Source organism: Tenebrio molitor, chromosome X (assembly GCF_963966145.1).
Source record: "Tenebrio molitor chromosome X, icTenMoli1.1, whole genome shotgun sequence".
NCBI classification, from domain to species: Eukaryota; Metazoa; Arthropoda; class Insecta; order Coleoptera; family Tenebrionidae; genus Tenebrio; species Tenebrio molitor.
Genome location: NC_091055.1, coordinates 6,426,056 through 6,441,835, shown reverse-complemented (window position 1 = coordinate 6,441,835; position 15,780 = coordinate 6,426,056). Strand labels below are relative to the sequence as shown.

The 15,780-nt window shown below is 37.4% G+C and overlaps 1 protein-coding gene and 2 long non-coding RNA genes across 3 annotated transcripts in view; 2 read left to right on the top strand and 1 right to left on the bottom strand.

The window, feature by feature from the left end:
* Positions 1–15,780, top strand: part of LOC138139695 (ras-specific guanine nucleotide-releasing factor 2-like) — a 48,181-nt gene that overhangs the window by 9,376 nt on the left and 23,025 nt on the right. The gene's annotated exons all lie outside the window — the stretch shown is intronic.
* On the top strand, positions 4,185–7,373 carry LOC138139649 (uncharacterized). The gene is made up of 2 exons (XR_011162345.1): positions 4,185–5,962; positions 6,016–7,373. It is a non-coding gene; the product is annotated as an uncharacterized lncRNA (long non-coding RNA).
* On the bottom strand, positions 7,939–10,237 carry LOC138139650 (uncharacterized). Its single transcript, XR_011162346.1, has 2 exons — positions 9,042–10,237; positions 7,939–8,992 (listed from the first exon to the last, which is right to left on the bottom strand). It is a non-coding gene; the product is annotated as an uncharacterized lncRNA (long non-coding RNA).

Below are 15,780 nucleotides of genomic sequence, written 5' to 3'. Positions count from 1 at the left end.
GTCTTTGAGGTAATTATACCAAACTCCTTAGCTTTAATTTTATAGTCTCGAGATTGTATCGTAATTCTGTACTCAGTTCATGAGCGTTGTAATACTACTATCAGTAGGCACTAATATCTTTGTTGAGAGGGTTGTCACACGGGAATCTGGGTTTAAGGGCCTGCATCTCATTGATTCTAATGTTGAAGTGAAGGACTTAGCATCCATTATAGTTTCCCTTTGTTATATATACATTTTTATGATGTATATATTCATCCAGGTCTTAACTTTAGTCTGTATCGATCACCATTTTATACTGTTCTAACATTTAAATGAAATTCAGGTTTTTCGATTTTAACAGTTTTGTATCTTAGCAATTTTAGATGTTTCGCTGTTGACTCGAGAGTCATCATCAAAATTTAGCACCCTTCTAAAAGCAATTTATGCGACATTTCATAACATCAGTTAGTTATGACAATGGGGTATTGCTTTAGGGTAGCAAGAATGGATTAAAGCTGATTTGACTATTCTTGCATGATTCTGTTACGGTCTAACTTATAAGCTTTTGACAAAAGTTTTATCCGATTGTATTTGATCGCATCATTGCTGAGAAGATATTTTTCCAATTGTAAAAACGAAAACTCTTAAAAGTAAATAAATTCCCAACAGTCAACAATCTCTCAAAGAATGGAATTGTTATGGTGTATTACTTTTATCTTGATCTGATTTTTGTTCAAATCCGATTTGAAAATTCGATCATTACATTAGCTCATGTATTTTCCAATACACGTTTAAAAATATATTTTCTCGTAAGTTAGCATGGCACATCGATTGACAGGTTCTGATTTGTGATTCATTGCTTTTTTATTGGACTTAGTTTCCATTCCCTAATCTGTACAGTTCGCTGTGATAAGAACTGTGCCGATGAGGCAGGTTTTTGGTCGCCTGCGGCGATGTCAAAATATTTTTGAATTATTTATAAACACTGGTACCAGCACGATATCGACTCTTGGCCGGGCAATCAGATTGCCAGTGGATCATCCATAATTTATTTATACACAAACCTGGATTTTATTTTGCCAAGGCGTATTTAGGCCTTTGTGGGAAAACCGTGAAAATGAGAATCCTAAAATAATATATGTAAAATAATAGTACACCAAATCAAAACATCGTTGTTTGCTCAATATTCGTTGCCGATTTTGGACGTTAAGTTCAGGCGTAATTTGAATTTGAAAACACACACTGAATAAATAATATTAGCATTTTCAGTCTCATCAGGGCAACCATTTAATCTGAGATTTATTTAAAGAACCGACGTCTTAAATTATACATGTAACCTAATAACAATGAGAACCGAAAGTAATTATTAATTCTGAAATAAGGCCTTATCATTATGATAGCTACTTAATAATCATTATGCTTTTTCTTCTTTCTCTTCGGGCCCGCCCGAAATAAAGTCAGATATCAAATTGTCCCTTTCCATTTCATCTAAATATGTTGATTGATTTACCCTTAATTTAATTTTAATTTAATCGGAGTTGACGACGTCATAATCGTCGCTTTTCTTGAAGGAACGCTAAATGTTTATTTTTTAATTCGATTATTTGCCATTTGCCCTACTCGACTTTGACAAATACGGCACACAAATTAGAACCAAGACAGAACTTCGACGAACATCCTTCCAAAAGATTCCATTAATATAAAAATTAAATTAATTAATAATTAAATTATGTTGGCAGATCAATCAGATTTTTTATAGCAACTAAGAATAAAGTTCGAAAGAGGGTACGATGTTTAAAAATCAGATTATCATATTCAATCCCCTTTTAAAAAAGCTTTTTACGAAGGTGGTTTTTCATTTGTTTATTGTCCCTGACATGGAAGCAAAAGACAAACAATATTACTTTTCGACGTAGTCATCTAAAACACTAATATCGTTTGTGCCTTGAACCACTCATTTACGACCGTCATCAGGGCTTGTTTGCCTCCAGAAAATGACAACCACGAAGGTGTTTTTTTATTTTGGGAGTAACTGCAATCACTGGAGGCAAGATCTGACCCGTAAGGTGGTTGCTTCAAGATTTTGGGCCTTATCACGACACCCTTATTAAATTTAATCATGACTCTAATTACCTTGGTGACGAATTCATCTCTTTCTGGCAGGTTATAATTGCATAAATCTATATCGTTTTATGTTTACTTTAATCACGACTCTAGTTAACGATAATTTTATAATAATGGTGTCGTGATAGCCAGAGCAGCATATCGAAACTCATCTTGATTTTTTCTTTTTTCCTTGATAACTGAATTCGGAAATTAATTTTTTGAACTCTAACTTCAAAATGACATTTCGCAAACGCAACAGTTAACTGCGAACGTAGATTTTGCGCACTAGTGCTTCAAAATCATCCAAAAAGCATTGGCCTTTTTGAGCATTCTGAAAATAATTTGACTTGATATTAATACAATCTGGTTTACAAAACATTATTTCTCCAATTGGGATGTTGAAAATTTCGAAAAAATGAAAATAAATCGCTATTAATTCGATTAACACTTGGGCAAGTGCCATCTATTCACTAAATTGGAAACTATTGGGTAATAATTTTTTTTTTAATTTAAAATTTTTTAAACATGCTAATGTTCGTTTCAAAAAATATTGTACAAACCTCGATGCGCGCAAACGTATTCGGCACATTCGCGCAAATGAAGGACTCGCTCCTTCGTCGCTTGTGCCTCAATGCCTCAAATAATGCGCTCATGTGCGAAAAATGTCTTCTCGCACTCGGTTCGTAAATAACTATTTCGTACTTCAAATACCCAAACGAAACGGAACAAGACTTTTACACCTAAGTTAGTGTATTCCCCGATTTTATCTATTTACGTATTTGAAAAAAGATAAACTCCACTGGAGAATTCACCTGCGAATTTTAAATGGAATTTCATAGGCATGATTGCCAATAAACGACCATTTGTTATCGATAAATAATTTTTTGTTTGTCAGTAGATGATTTCTACATCAGGAACGGTAAATAAATTCATTCAAAAACTAAATAAGTGCTTTGAAAAATTAATCGAGAATGAAGTAATAAATTAGTTTATTGTGTCAAACACCGGAATTCTATAGGAAATTGTTCATTCAAATAATTATTGTAGATGTATATCGTGCGCCATTGAAATTGACACCGACAATACAGAACATGTAATGTTATTTAATCTGACAACAATCAATTAATCACAAATTCTTCTAGAACAAATTGTTGCAAATAAATTCCTAAAAGAATTCAAATTTGAATTTCAAATTTTTACTCATTGTTTAGTGATTTCCTGAAATGAGTCACTATTTGACAAAATCGATTCTAATCAGGCTCAAGCTTTAAATTCGATACAGAAAACTGAGTGGTAAATAATATCGTAGCGGTGTCTTATCGTCCGTTGCAATTTACCAGGTCTTGATGATGGCTGTAAAAATATGTGTTCTTTGGATACTAATGTTATCGTCTTCTTTGATAATAAAATATTCAACACGGTGATAAGGAACCATCAAACTTTATCAAGTCGAGCAGCGGCGTAAATAATTCATGTCGAAATAACCGAACATTTCCATGTCAGATATTGGTGAATTTCCATTTAAAAATTGTTTAGGGGAGCCATTTAAAGAAAATGGGTTCGCAATTTACCGATGTGTAATTAACGATTAAGAGATTCAATTAGACACCCTTTTAGATGTGACCTCGCGGCAACGTCCTCCGCGATGATTTTTAGGTTAACGACGGCTTGGAAATATTTAAAATGAGAATATTTTTTATCGATTTGACGTTCAACGAGACGAGTTGCGTGTATGTCGGAATTAAATCGATTAAAGACACGAATTTATTAAATTGATTACCTGAAGTAATGAATTTTTAATTCGCAGTCGAGTGCCGTCGGGTGAAGTAAAAGAATTGTGAAGTTTCTTTTTCCAAGTTTGTAGCCCGCAGATATGTCAGTTTACCCGTTTGAAAAGCTACAGGTGGTGAAAGTTATTTAAAATACACGAATACAGAGATGAGTTGAATAGAATTGAATTAAATGAGCTCTCGTCTCGTGCAAACTTATCGATTTTTCTTTGACAACAATAAAATATTTAAATGACTGGCCTCAAACCTCGAATGTCGACATTTCCTCTGTTAGATATTTATTCCCGTTGCCATATAAAAATAAAGTTTGTGACCAAAAAGTGGCCAGTGACAGCTCCGGGCTCTCAGGGGGTTTTCGGGGCATAGGGCGTGGGTTCGGATTATAAAAAAATGGGCGCCAGGCAGCTATTGTCTTGAGCTGGTTGTTAAGCTTGTCCAGCTGCCGGGACAAGTGCTCAGTTTCTCGGATGCTTCGGAGTCAATACGAAAGAACTTAATTCCTTGCGAATTAAATAATTGGTTTATTCAATTTTTGTCCAACAGTCCAGGAAATTCGAAATGCTTACTTAAGTGTGCACTGGTCCGTGGAATTGGCAACGTTACTCTACGTAATTTTGTTAATTGAAATTTCGAACCAGTTCACATTAATGATCTTATTCAATACCTTATTCTGGTCTTATCAAGAAAGCTTTCCTTTACAGGTGACCTTGTAACTTATTTGTGAATAAACTTAAAATTAATACAACTCCGATGAAAAAAAAAACGAAAGGAAAATCTGTTGCATGCGTGAAACAAGAATGAAGCGCAGTCTTCTGCTTTCATAAATTTACAACGTTAATTTAACATCGATTCTATAATTGAAAAAATTGCAAATTTACTGGAAGTAGAAGAACTGCTACTAATAATTGAAATGTGAAATTTGAAAACTTGAGCTTCGTGAGGTCTTTCTAAAAATTTGAAATTATTGAAATGCGAGATTTTTACAAATTGAAACGGTTCTAAATATTGAGAAGCGGGATATTTGAGGCGTTCTTTGATTTTTCGCAAATCCGCAATTAAATTGTGCGACTTATCTTACGCCGGTAACGTGGTGTGACCTTGACGATTTTCTTTAGTCCTTGGTGAAACGGTACGTGGTCCGATGACCTTAATGGACGGTTTGCGGTCTGGCGACGACCACTCTGACGAACGATGTGGCGACGATCACCCCATATAACGATAGTCCTGGTGAACAATCACCCTAAAAGCGACGCGGCGACGAATGACCCTAAAGAACAACGTTCCTGGTCCGAACTATCGCCCCAAATAACGATGACTGGTCCGGCTGACCCTAAAGAACAACGTTCCTGGTCCGAACTATCGCCCCAAATAACGATGACTGGTCCGGCTGACCCTAAAGAACAACCCCTAACGAATTGTCGTTAGTGTTGCGAAACTCAATCGATTCGGTAATTACCTTTCCGCTGAAAGGGGTTGCTTCTCGATAATTCGAAGGAGGACTTTCCGGTTCTCCTTCGCGGTACGGTAACGGTAATCTGGCTCGAACTACCCCTAACGGACGAAAATTAGTGAAGTGAATTCGCTAATGAAGGATAATTACCTCTATCTCGCTAGATGACGAGGGGTTTCTCGACCACGGCAAAACGGTAAACGGTAAAACGGTAAATCTTCGGGCTCCTCGACGGCCCCGAAGGCTGGCAGCGCCGGACGATAAGCGCCATGGCGTTCGGCAATCCACCCACAGGGATGATTGCGGATCCCGAACGCCACGCACGTGATTCGCAGCTCGCGACTTGCGGCACCTGCCGCCCGCTCGGCGGTCGCCGACCGAGTCCCCTTTAATTTCCGCTCGCGATCGGTTTTTTTTTTTTTTGGCTACCCCCGGCTCTAGGAGATCAACCCGAAAGATCTGGACCTTATTCCGTTGGGCGATAAGGCGTCCCGGTTATTGTACTGACCGCGCATCTTGATGACAACTTCCGGCGATCCTACACTTGCACGCTAAATGACAGATGGTCGAACATGGCGCCGGTTTGTTTACGTTGGACTTCACCGATCGAAAAATCCGGATGTCGAAGCGGTAATGTGTCGGTGAGTCCACGCGTAACACACGATAGATGTTGACGGCAATTTCCCGCAGGATCTCAAAAGGTTGGACACCACAAGGATGAAGGAAGAAGGTTAGGGAAAAGAAGAGAAGAAGATAACTTTCCGGCAAGTCACGGGAACAAAAGGGAATCGGAATTAACTTTGCCGTACGGTTACCCGAGCTGAGAAGAAGAAGAGGAAGGATTGAAGGAAAAGGAAAGGAGAAAGAAGAAAAAAGCGAACGATGAATAGATAGGCCGCAGCTAGACAGCCTAGAGGCGTGAGGCCACCTCAGCCTAAAATTTAGGGGCTAACATGTGTGATTCCAGCCGCCCCAAAACTGGCTGGCACAAAGACTCTACAATGAAAACTCTAAAGAAACCGCGAAAGAAACAAACGAAAACCGAAAGTGAAACTGAAAGCGAAACCGAAATAAAACTGAAAGTGATCCGATAAACAAAAATGAACCCTGAACCGATAAACTCAAAATGAATTGACTGACGGCACAAACAAACTGAATTATTTCGAAATGAGCGTCCCCAAAAAAGGTTACGGCAGGGTGGGCGCGTCGCGACGTCATATGCCGTGCGTTGTGTTGCTTGTTCCTGATCTTCGAACAGCGATCTTATTGTCCCGCGAGCATAAGTAGGACCTCTTGGCCTCCTACCCCGGCCAAAATGAATAGTGGCACTTTGACCTGCTACACTACCCCCCTCCTCAAAAAGAAAAAAGAAAAGGTAACGCGGTTGCCTTTTTCTTTTTACACAAAACGAAGATGAAGTCTTCTCAAAAACGTCAAAATTTGTTCAATGGAAAAGTTTTGATTCCGCCACAAAATGGCTAGTTGATATCTGCGCGTATCAAACGATTGAAAACTGAATCTCAATGTCAATTAGTACTTGAGTACTGCGGTATGATGTAAGTCGAATTCGGGATATGTCATAAATGGGGTTTTTCAAATAAACTTTTCCTGAACAAACTCCACGGTAAAATTTTTGGTCTCGATCATTTCAAAAAATTCGACGAAAAAAAATGCAACGCAATTTTCGCTGCAGCGCTCGAAAACGGAAAGTGAAAATGCGACGAAGCGTTTTCCACGATTCCACGGAACGTCATCCGCAAAAAAAATCGCTCATAGAGACACTTGGAGGTCTTCGAGTGTCTGACCTTGACATTGGCGAAATGTCCACCGTTTCTCCGATTGTGCGACAAGGATGGAACTCAAACAAACATGTCACCCGAAAAAGTGTTTCGCAGCGCGATAACGTTCTCAAAAAATTTCTTATCTGTGAAGACACGAGATAAGACTGAATACAATCCGCTAATTTTCTCTGCAAAATTCCTGCTTCTCTTACACGGTAAAAAAATTGAAAACTGAAATTTCTCTGAAACCCAAACCCAAAGCTCCGATTGTTGAACAATGAAAAATCTGTGATCTTGCCAAATCTGTAGTTGAGTCACAAACACGATAAACAAAGCTGAATGAGCCAAACTGACCAAATTTGCGGAATTCAAACGAGGAAGCAAAATCGTCAAAATTTGTGACTGCTACAAAGTTGACAAATCACACCCCTAACAAATCGCGTCAAAATTTGTGGCGGCTCGATTGACTTGACAGGCCCTCGAAAATCCAAGCGTCAAAATTTGTGGCTGTCAAATGCAAGCGAGCCCTCGAGGCCCAAATTGGTTTACAAATTTCGCGAAAATGAAGATGAGCGATAAACGAAAATTTGTGGTTGCTCCAAAAAGTCGGGAAATCGGGCCCCACGTTGGGCGCCAAAATTTGTGTGACCAAAAAGTGGCCAGTGACAGCTCCGGGCTCTCAGGGGGTTTTCGGGGCATAGGGCGTGGGTTCGGATTATAAAAAAATGGGCGCCAGGCAGCTATTGTCTTGAGCTGGTTGTTAAGCTTGTCCAGCTGCCGGGACAAGTGCTCAGTTTCTCGGATGCTTCGGAGTCAATACGAAAGAACTTAATTCCTTGCGAATTAAATAATTGGTTTATTCAATTTTTGTCCAACAGTCCAGGAAATTCGAAATGCTTACTTAAGTGTGCACTGGTCCGTGGAATTGGCAACGTTACTCTACGTAATTTTGTTAATTGAAATTTCGAACCAGTTCACATTAATGATCTTATTCAATACCTTATTCTGGTCTTATCAAGAAAGCTTTCCTTTACAGGTGACCTTGTAACTTATTTGTGAATAAACTTAAAATTAATACAACTCCGATGAAAAAAAAAACGAAAGGAAAATCTGTTGCATGCGTGAAACAAGAATGAAGCGCAGTCTTCTGCTTTCATAAATTTACAACGTTAATTTAACATCGATTCTATAATTGAAAAAATTGCAAATTTACTGGAAGTAGAAGAACTGCTACTAATAATTGAAATGTGAAATTTGAAAACTTGAGCTTCGTGAGGTCTTTCTAAAAATTTGAAATTATTGAAATGCGAGATTTTTACAAATTGAAACGGTTCTAAATATTGAGAAGCGGGATATTTGAGGCGTTCTTTGATTTTTCGCAAATCCGCAATTAAATTGTGCGACTTATCTTACGCCGGTAACGTGGTGTGACCTTGACGATTTTCTTTAGTCCTTGGTGAAACGGTACGTGGTCCGATGACCTTAATGGACGGTTTGCGGTCTGGCGACGACCACTCTGACGAACGATGTGGCGACGATCACCCCATATAACGATAGTCCTGGTGAACAATCACCCTAAAAGCGACGCGGCGACGAATGACCCTAAAGAACAACGTTCCTGGTCCGAACTATCGCCCCAAATAACGATGACTGGTCCGGCTGACCCTAAAGAACAACGTTCCTGGTCCGAACTATCGCCCCAAATAACGATGACTGGTCCGGCTGACCCTAAAGAACAACCCCTAACGAATTGTCGTTAGTGTTGCGAAACTCAATCGATTCGGTAATTACCTTTCCGCTGAAAGGGGTTGCTTCTCGATAATTCGAAGGAGGACTTTCCGGTTCTCCTTCGCGGTACGGTAACGGTAATCTGGCTCGAACTACCCCTAACGGACGAAAATTAGTGAAGTGAATTCGCTAATGAAGGATAATTACCTCTATCTCGCTAGATGACGAGGGGTTTCTCGACCACGGCAAAACGGTAAACGGTAAAACGGTAAATCTTCGGGCTCCTCGACGGCCCCGAAGGCTGGCAGCGCCGGACGATAAGCGCCATGGCGTTCGGCAATCCACCCACAGGGATGATTGCGGATCCCGAACGCCACGCACGTGATTCGCAGCTCGCGACTTGCGGCACCTGCCGCCCGCTCGGCGGTCGCCGACCGAGTCCCCTTTAATTTCCGCTCGCGATCGGTTTTTTTTTTTTTTGGCTACCCCCGGCTCTAGGAGATCAACCCGAAAGATCTGGACCTTATTCCGTTGGGCGATAAGGCGTCCCGGTTATTGTACTGACCGCGCATCTTGATGACAACTTCCGGCGATCCTACACTTGCACGCTAAATGACAGATGGTCGAACATGGCGCCGGTTTGTTTACGTTGGACTTCACCGATCGAAAAATCCGGATGTCGAAGCGGTAATGTGTCGGTGAGTCCACGCGTAACACACGATAGATGTTGACGGCAATTTCCCGCAGGATCTCAAAAGGTTGGACACCACAAGGATGAAGGAAGAAGGTTAGGGAAAAGAAGAGAAGAAGATAACTTTCCGGCAAGTCACGGGAACAAAAGGGAATCGGAATTAACTTTGCCGTACGGTTACCCGAGCTGAGAAGAAGAAGAGGAAGGATTGAAGGAAAAGGAAAGGAGAAAGAAGAAAAAAGCGAACGATGAATAGATAGGCCGCAGCTAGACAGCCTAGAGGCGTGAGGCCACCTCAGCCTAAAATTTAGGGGCTAACATGTGTGATTCCAGCCGCCCCAAAACTGGCTGGCACAAAGACTCTACAATGAAAACTCTAAAGAAACCGCGAAAGAAACAAACGAAAACCGAAAGTGAAACTGAAAGCGAAACCGAAATAAAACTGAAAGTGATCCGATAAACAAAAATGAACCCTGAACCGATAAACTCAAAATGAATTGACTGACGGCACAAACAAACTGAATTATTTCGAAATGAGCGTCCCCAAAAAAGGTTACGGCAGGGTGGGCGCGTCGCGACGTCATATGCCGTGCGTTGTGTTGCTTGTTCCTGATCTTCGAACAGCGATCTTATTGTCCCGCGAGCATAAGTAGGACCTCTTGGCCTCCTACCCCGGCCAAAATGAATAGTGGCACTTTGACCTGCTACAAGTTCCAGAAGGCAAAGCTTTCAGGATAATACCTCCAGGTTAAATACCCTCTCTCTAGATAACTCGCTATCCATTTCTGCTTCATCACGAACTAAATTACGAACACATCGTGATTTCACCAAAACCGAATAGACTTGGTAACTTAAGAGAAGACATTTTTATTTTGCACGAAACAATCTTGCAATAATAAAACGTGTTTTCAGTTTGCAGAATTTATTCCTGGTCGGAATATCGACAGCTAACTTTAAAAAAATGAGCTATTCCAAGGTTATTACTTAATAACGTTTGAGCTGCAGTGCGTACATTTTTACAGAGTATGTAAATTAACTGAGAATTAATGGCACGCAATATTATAATTTAATTTATTTGAATGGAACAAACTCACCTCTTACTTCTAAAATAATACCCAAATTACTTACTCGTAACACAGAAAATGTTATAATTAAACTTCATTTTCTTTACATTATTTTAATTGACAATTTGTTATATTATTTATATAATAATAATACCGACCTTCTAGTTTAAACACTGAAAAAAGCTCTCACAGTGAAAAATACTTTTTTTAATTAAAAATTATTTTTTAGAATGAAAATACCTAGTACATATATTATTAGTATTACATGAGCAAGTAAAGAAGGTTTTTATCCACGAAAATGAAGGTTGCTGCACGAGACGAAGGCGAGTGGATTAAAAACCTTTACTTGCGAGTATAATACTATTCTTTCTCTACGATCAAATATACAAAAAAAAAACAAATTCTTAGTTCAATATTTTTAGTTTTTTAAGTTTTAATTTTCGTTTTGTTACCATGGCTACGTTCTTGTATTTAGTTATGTTGCTGCAGTTGCTGCAATTTCTAATTTTGATTGGTCCAAATCCGATGGATAAAAGATCCTGTCAATATAATCCATGGTTGGGAACCAATAAGAGCTCTCTTTTAATTTGTCGGTGGATAAAATGACAATTTAGAGTAGACCATTCGCATCAATAAAGTTGGTTTTATCTGATGGTCGTAGATAAAGATGTATTGTTGTAATATACAGGTTGTAGAAGACGGGTATCCAATAATTGGTTATTGCACTCAAAATATCCAAATCTTAATCTTTACAAAACTAGTACGGATTTTTTGAAGTCGTGTAAAGTTTGTTCAGAGAGTCTTCACAGTACATATTATTTATTATATTTCGGATATTCTAAAAAAATTTCACTGAAAGTTTTGGGACGGGTATCTTAGCTATCGGTTACTGCTCAAAACTAACGGCAGTTCAAATGAAAAGTTCATCAAGTTGGCTATGACTTTTTGATGAGAGAAGTTAGAGCGAAAAAGGGATGATGTCTTCTTTGACAGATGTCAGTTGTATTTTGCGAGTGTAACGTCTTTTTTTGAATTGAGATTTGAGTTTCGTTTTCTGTGGAATCGAATTTTAATTGAATTTAATTTCAATTTAATTAATATCTAGCTGACAATTGAGTCAGCAAATTAATCTCTCTGTTGGAACAACACACAATGTTTCACAAGAATTTACATCTTTATCTCTACCATGATAAAGGAATTGAATCCAGCAGATTATCCAAGAAGATTACATTTTTGCAATTGGCTTGTGGACAACGTAGGCAATAATGTCTTGGTGTGCGGTTAATGCTTTCACCATAACATATCTTACCTAACCTAAAATTTTACACATCGTTGTGACTTTCGTCAAGTTAAGAAGTTTTGTATTCAATGTTGCCAAACATGTCCTGCTCTAATTATAAACCTTTTTGATAACCTGACACTCACATATAAAACGAATTTAGTCAAAAATGTTACTTCTTAACGTGGTCCTAAGCTAAATTTTGTCATTGATCTTCTAAGACATACCCTACAATGTTGTGAAAAATTCAAAGGCTACTTGATGAACTTTTCAATTGAACACTCGATAGTTCTGAACACATGAACTATCCAAATCTTAATCTTCATAAAACTAGCAGCGATTTTTTGTCGTTGTATTAAGTTTGTACCTGGTGCTTTTACAGCGTTGTTTATTACGTATTAGACATACCAAAAAAAATGCCACTAAAAGTTTTTCTTGGCAAAAATATTGCAGCAAGACTACTTCTCTACATCTTAAATTTAAAGATTTCTTGTTATTTGTTACTTGGCATTCAATCCAATATCGTTACAATCCAACACGAAAGAAACTCAATACCATTTCATTTAATACTTAACGACCAATTTATGATTTGATTATATACTTTGAATTCCTTGAGCAATACGCGAATTCTTTTATTGAACATAAAGTATCCATCCATTTTCCCTTTTCTAAGAAACCTATTAGGTGCCAGTCGGGTTCCGTCTTAGTCACTTTTCATTATTAACAATCAGGATGATTAATTTACTTTATTCACATTTATCTGTTATTATTCCATTCCATTATCTTTTCGACGAATTACATTTCAAACAATGACACCAATCGCGTCTTTTGAATATAGCAGACATTCTACTTTCGATACTTTCAATTCTAACTTTATTTTGGATATATTGAATATCAATAAAATGTGTCGCTTTTGTATAGATTTTTTTTTCAACTGATAGCGATGACGTCTTTCCTCTATCTCAAATTTTAGTTTATGGACGAAAGTAAAATTAGAGAAAAAGAAATTTTTTTAGTAAGAACAACAGTCAAAAATGGGAAAAATTACACTAATTGTTGTGTAACCTGTGATAATACTCATAACTCATCAAATTACGCTGTAAAATATGTAGCAGAGATTAATTTATTATACTTTGTCGCTGTAGTTAAATGAATTAACAACGTGAAAATTCAGCAATGTTTATTCATTCGGGGAATGAATTTATTAAACTAAAATTTGCAATTTCGATGGGATTTAACAATGTTTATTAAACGTTTTGAGAGTAACGAAGTTATTCTTTGCGGCGGTTTTTTCTAAAATTAGATGAAAACCGTCGGGGTTGACAGTTTTGTGGAAAGGACTTTACAAATATTTATCTTCTAGTTCCGATTGGTCACGAGATGTAATGCTTCGTAGGCACAACATCAAATCCCAGACAGACATTTATCAGACAGGGAAAAACGGAAGCTTAGTTTGATCTCGTTGATCTTCCAGCGTTATACAACTAATTAATACGTAAATTAAATATTTGAGCCGGGATTGAAATTCTCAATAATTAAGTTCCAACAACTAATCACTTTAAGAGGTGTAAAATTCAAATTTATGAGATTATGGCACGGATTATCTTATACCTACGATAAACATTGGGGTTGAGGAAAGCAGACTAAAACCGAAACTGTGTTTTCATTAGCGAAATGAATTTGTAATAGATCAACATTCGATAACAGCGAGATTAGTGCCGCACAACGGTAAAACAGCGATCTTAAGAGAACAAATCGGATGGTAATTTTGTAAAATAAAAAAAAGCAAACCGACGCATTGCACGACAAGGGAAATTTCATTTTAAGTCTCTGCAGGTAGCAGTAATATTTTAAAAATGAAACTCGGGACCCGTCAAATATTTTAATTTATCAAAATCTGTCAGAGTGAGCCTCGTGTTATCTGGGCCTCAGAGTTGACTTTGCTCCTGCAATAAATAAGAGTAAAAAAGTGGGTGCGAACGATTTGAAAATTACCGTGTATCAGGTGTCAGAGAAGATTGATACGAACTACACGGTTGCTTGCTTTTAATTTAATCTCAAATAACTGGAATATTTATTATTTAGTAGAAATTGTAAAAACTAGATTTCTAACGTGTGATTTTACTTAGTTTGTGTAACAATGAGATTTTATTTAAAAATAAACTCGACCATTAAGATTGAATAGTGGAAAATATTTCTTTTTAGTTTTTAACGAAGGATCTTAAATAATTATTCCGTCCAGCCTTGAACCCGGTCTTTTTGTTTGTGAATCAATAAAACAATAACAGCACCTCATCACCCCAGAATACAAGACCTACATTCTAAAAAGGATAATTACTATTGATTTTAAAGCTTCAATTTAGCACCCTTTCTTAATCCAACCAACACTCACTAATTTACCCTGCTCGCACACTAGTCTGCACTTCACACACATTTTCTAATAATTTCTCCTGCAGCAATTTCAACTCATTAAAACACACATTATATTTTCAACGGGGCCGTAACAACTTTCGTTAATTTGAATAGCGCACAGGACCAAGTTTATATTGCCAATCCGCAAACAAACACCGAAATCAAAATTTCCTGGGCAAAATAATGCCAGAAGTTGGTAGAACAAAAATAAAAACTCGATCCGTAATAAATGAATAAATGTTTCGCCAGGTTTTTATTTCGTAAGCTTGTTTTTTTACGTTTTAAAGACAACGTTTCTGTTTGATTTGAATAAACACTGTGGAAATAATAAGAAGATCAACAATCTCGACGATAGAGAGAAGGTTCTTAGAGTTTTTCAGCCCGTTGAAATTAATGCAAACAATGTTTAAAGATGCTAAATTTCTTGTCTGCAAAATACATTTATACCGAGGATTAGCTCGGAGCCTCCAAAATCCACATTAACATGACCTATTGAGGAAAATTTAACAAGAAGCGCCTCACATTGATTCAGGGGAGCTTTTAAATCGACCTAATAATAATTATCAAATGTCTTTTGTTCGTCCCTTTATTTTTATCAAGTGGTTTAGCTGTCGATTCGCCCTCCACGTCAAATCGAAATCACACCGCTAATTGATTTTTTCAACTTGATCAACAACAAAACTGCAGAGCGACCTCCCAATTAAACTTTTCTATTTGACAATTGCCTTCTCATTAATTGACTTTTTTTTCTCTTTCGTTCGGGAAACCGTTGACAAATGTTGACAGCTCGAATTACTCCACGTTGTTTAAGGAAAGAATTTTTTTCCTCGCTAATACAAAATTCAAACTGTGTTGGAGAAGAAACAACAAACATTAATTAGTATCTGTGTAGAGCAACTCGCTACGAGAATTTCATGTGAAGTGGACAAAATGAAGGCTGTACTGGGGTATAACTGTTTTACGCTAATATATTTGGGCTCTGAAGATTATTAAATGTTTTCAGCGGATAAATTACACTTTTCGGCAATTAGCATCATGTTTTACGCAGATGTGGATAAAAAATGTTTATAGTCGTCCATAAACAAGTGGAAAACGTATTTTTCAAGACAAACGGAATATTTAATTCCAGTTTAGTTTCACGTTTCGCATTCGCTCTAGCAGGATATACGATAAATATTCAAATTCGGCGTTTTTGTTTGCTATATAAGATCGTGTTATAAATACAAAAAATTATAAAAAACACATATGCGGTTTGCAATCGATAATTGATAAATGTAGGATTTGCGGAACTGAAGGGGAAAAAATTGAACACATCATTTCTTCTTGCACCGTTTTGGCTCAAAGCGAATATAAGAAACGTCATGATATATTCGCTAAAATTATACACATAAATTTAGCTGTTAAATTCAATTTATTAAAGAATACGCAACCACATTATAGTTATACACCGGAAAGTTGTTTGGAAAATGATATGTAATTACAAATTATATTTTGATTGAA